Genomic DNA, 4,504 nt, shown 5'->3' with positions numbered 1-4,504 from the left:
TTTAATAATTCTTTTTTTCCTTTCTTCCTTTTTCCTTCTGCTTTTCTTTAATATTGTATCTTTGAAAATCCAACCTCTACTCCAGATTTTTAATCTTTGTTGTCAATTTTGTACATTTAAAAACCCAAACTTCACTACCCAAGTTTACCTGAGAGTGAGATTACTGGCTTGTCCACTCTCTCCTCCTCTGGCCTCTCCTTTTTCTCCACCAGGTGGCCTCTGTCTCTTTTCTCCCCCATCTCTTCTCTATCCAACTCTGTGAATCTCTGTGTGTTCCAGACGGTAGAGAACACCTAAGGAACTGGTTACTGGCAGGATTTGTCTCTCTCCTTCTCATTCCTCTCTCTTATCCTCCTGGTCACCTCTGTCTACTTCCTCCCTCTCCTCTTCCCCGTATAACTCTGTAAATACCTTTGAGCGGTCCAGACTATAGAGCGCACATAAGGAAGTGACTACTGGCTAGCTTGCTCTCTCCTCTCTTGATCTCACCGCATCTCATTCCAGTTACCTCTAACTACCCCTCCATCTTCTCTTCTCCTTGTAACTCAGTGAACCTCTCTGAGTGTCCCTCAAGGTGGAGAAACTTTTCATCTTTAACCTAGATGTTTTATCATCGGTGCTGTATAGATGGAGAAGTCTAGAGGCTACTGTGAAAATAAAACTGAAAACCAGAAGCAGGAAGCTTAAACCCAAAGCCTGAAAACATTAGAGAACTCTTGAATTCAGGGAACATTAAGCAATAGGAGCTCATCAAATGCCTTCATACCTACACTGAAACCAAGCTCCACCCAAGGGCCAACAAGTTCCAAAACAAGACATACCACGCAAATTCTCCAGCAACACAGGAACACTCCCCTGAGCCTCAATATACAGGCAGCTCAAAATTATCCCAAAACCTTTGATGTCTCATAACCCATCACGGGTCACTCCACTGCACTCCAGAGAGAAGAAACCCAGCTCCACCCACCAAAACTCCAACACAAGCCTCCCTAACCAGGAAACCTTGACAAGCCACTGATAGAACCCCACCCAAAGTGAGGAAGCTCCATAATAAAGAGAACTCCACAAATTATCAGAATATAAAAAGGCCACCCCAAACACAGCAATATAACCAAGATGAAGAGACAGAGGAATACTCAGCAGGTAAAGGAACAGGAGAGTTGCCCACCAAACCAAACAAAAGAGGAAGAAGTAGGGAATCTACCGGAGAAGGAATTCCGAATATTGATAGTGAAAATGATCCAAAATCTTGAAATCAAAATGGAAACACAGATAAATAGCCTAGAGACAAGGATTGAGAAGATGCAAGAAAGGTTTAACAAGGACCTAGAAGAAATAAAAAGAGTCAAAATATAATGAATAACACAATAAATGAGATCAGAAACACTCTGGAGGCAACAAATAGTAGAATAACGGAGGCAGAAGATAGGATTAGTGAAATAGAAGATAGAATGGTAGAAATAAATGAATCAGAGAGGAAACAAGAAAAACGAATTAAAAGAAATGAGGACAATCTCAGAGACCTCCAGGACAATATGAAACGCTCCAACATTCGAATTATAGGAGTCCCAGAAGAAGAAGACAGAAAGAAAGATCATGAGAAAATCCTTGAGGAGATAATAGTTGAAAACTTCCCTAAAATGGGGAAGGAAATAATCACCCAAGTCCAAGAAACACAGAGAGTCCCAAATAGGATAAACCCAAGGCGAAACACCCCAAGACACATATTAATCAAATTAACAAAGATCAAACACAAAGAACAAATATTAAAAGCAGCAAGGAAAAACAACAAATAACACACAAGGGGATTCCCATAAGGATAACAGCTGATCTGTCAATAGAAACTCTTCAGGCCAGGAGGGAATGGCAAGACATACTTAAAGTGATGAAAGACAATAACCTACAGCCCAGATTACTGTACCCAGCAAGGATCTCATTCAAATACGAAGGAGAAATCAAAAGCTTTACAGACAAGCAAAAGCTGAGAGAATTCAGCACCACAAAACCAGCTCTCCAACAAATTCTAAAGGATATCCTCTAGACAGGAAACACGAAAGGGTGTATAAACCCGAACCCAAAACAATAAAGTAAATGGCAACGGGATCATACTTATCAATAATTACCTTAAACGTAAATGGGTTGAACGCCCCAACCAAAAAGACAAAGACTGGCCGAATGGATACAAAAACAAGACCCCTCTATATGCTGCTTACAAGAGACCCACCTCAAAACAAGGGACACATACAGACTGAAAGTGAAGGGCTGGAAAAAGATATACCACGCGAATAGAGACCAAAAGAAAGCAGGAGTGGCAATACTCATATCCGATAAAATAGACTTTAAAACAAAGGCTGTGAAAAGAGACAAAGAAGGCCACCACATAATGGTCAAAGGAACAATCCAAGAAGAAGATATAACAATTATAAATATATATGCACCCAATATAGGAGCACCACAATATGTAAGACAAATGCTAACAAGTATGAAAGGGGAAATCAACAATAACACAATAATAGTGGGAGACTTTAATACCCCACTCACACCTATGGACAGATCAACTAAACAGAAAATTAACAAAGAAACGCAAACTTTAAATGATACATTAGATCAGTTAGACCTAATTGATATCTATAGGACATTTCACCCCAAAACAACGAATTTCACCTTTTTTCAAGTGCTCATGGAACCTTCTCCAGGATAGATCACATCCTGGGCCATAAATCTAAACTTGATAAATTCAAAAAATCGAAATCATTCCAAGCATCTTTTCTGACCATAATGCATTAAGATTAGATCTCAATTACAGGAGAAAAACTATTAAAAATTCTAACATATGGAGGTTGAACAACACACTTCTGAATAACCAACAAATCACAGAAGAAATCAAAAAGAAATCAAAATATGCATAGAAACTAATGAAAATGAAAACACAACAACCCAAAACCTGTGGGACACTATAAAAGCAGTGCTAAGAGGAAAGTTCATAGCAATACAGGCATACCTCAAGAAACAAGAAAAAAGTCAAATAAATAACCTAACTCTACAACTAAAGCAACTAGAAAAGGAAGAGTTGGAGAACCCCAGAGTGAGTAGAAGGAAAGAAATCTTAAAAATTAGGGCAGAAATAAATGCAAAAGAAACAAAAGAGACCATAGCAAAAATCAACAAAGCCAAAAGCTGGTTCTTTGAAAGGATAAATAAAATTGACAAACCATTAGCCAGACTCATCAAGAAGCAAAGAGAGAAAAATCAAATCAATAAAATTAGAAATGAAAATGGAGAGATCACAACAGACAACACAGAAATACAAAGGATCATAAGAGACTACTATCAGCAGTTGTATGCCAATAAAATGGACAACGTGGAAGAAATGGACAAATTCTTAGAAAAGTACAATTTTCCAAAACTGAACCAGGAAGAAATAGAAAATCTTAACAGACCCATCACAAGCACGGAAATTGATACTGTAATCAGAAATCTTCCAGCAAACAAAAGCCCAGGTCCAGATGGCTTCACAGCTGAATTCTACCAAAAATTTCGAGAAGAGCTAACACCTATCCTACTCAAACTCTTCCAGAAATTGCAGAGGAAGGTAAACTTCCAAACTCATTCTATGAGGCCACCATCACCCTAATACCAAAACCTGACAAAGATGTCACAAAAAAGAAAACTACAGGCCAATATCTCTGATGAACATAGATGCAAAAATCCTCAACAAAATTCTAGCAATCAGAATCCAACAACACATTAAAAAGATCATACACCATGACCAAGTGGGCTTTATCCCAGGGATGCAAGGATTCTTCAATATCCGCAAATCAATCAATGTAATTCACCACATTAACAAATTGAAAAATAAAAACCATATGATTATCTCAATAGATGCAGAGAAGGCCTTTGACAAAATTCAACATCCATTTATGATAAAAACTCTCCAGAAAGCAGGAATAGAAGGAACATACCTCAACATAATAAAAGCTATCTATGACAAACCCACAGCGAACATTATCCTCAATGGTGAAAAATTGAAAGCATTTCCCTAAAGTCAGGAACAAGACAAGGGTGCCCACTTTCACCGCTACTATTCAACATAGTTCTGGAAGTTTTGGCCACAGCAATCAGAGCAGAAAAAGAAATAAAAGGAATCCAAATTGGAAAAGAAGAAGTAAAACTCTCACTGTTTGCAGATGATATGATCCTCTACATGGAAAACCCTAAAGACTCCACCAGAAAATTACTAGAGCTCATCAATGAATATAGTAAAGTTGCAGGATATAAAATCAACACACAGAAATCCCTTGCATTCCTATACACGAATAATGAGAAAGTAGGAAAAGAAATTAAGGAAACAATTCCATTCACCATTGCAACGAAAAGAATAAAATACTTAGGAATATATCTACCTAAAGAAACCAAAGACCTATATATAGAAAACTATAAAACACTGATGAAAGAAATCAAAGAGGACACTAATAGATGGAGAAATATACCATGTTCATGGATT

This window comes from Ovis aries, chromosome 15 (genome assembly GCF_016772045.2).
Source record: "Ovis aries strain OAR_USU_Benz2616 breed Rambouillet chromosome 15, ARS-UI_Ramb_v3.0, whole genome shotgun sequence".
NCBI classification, from domain to species: domain Eukaryota; kingdom Metazoa; phylum Chordata; class Mammalia; order Artiodactyla; family Bovidae; genus Ovis; species Ovis aries.
The sequence above is the reverse complement of the archived record's forward strand: the minus strand, read 5'-3'. Positions refer to the sequence as shown.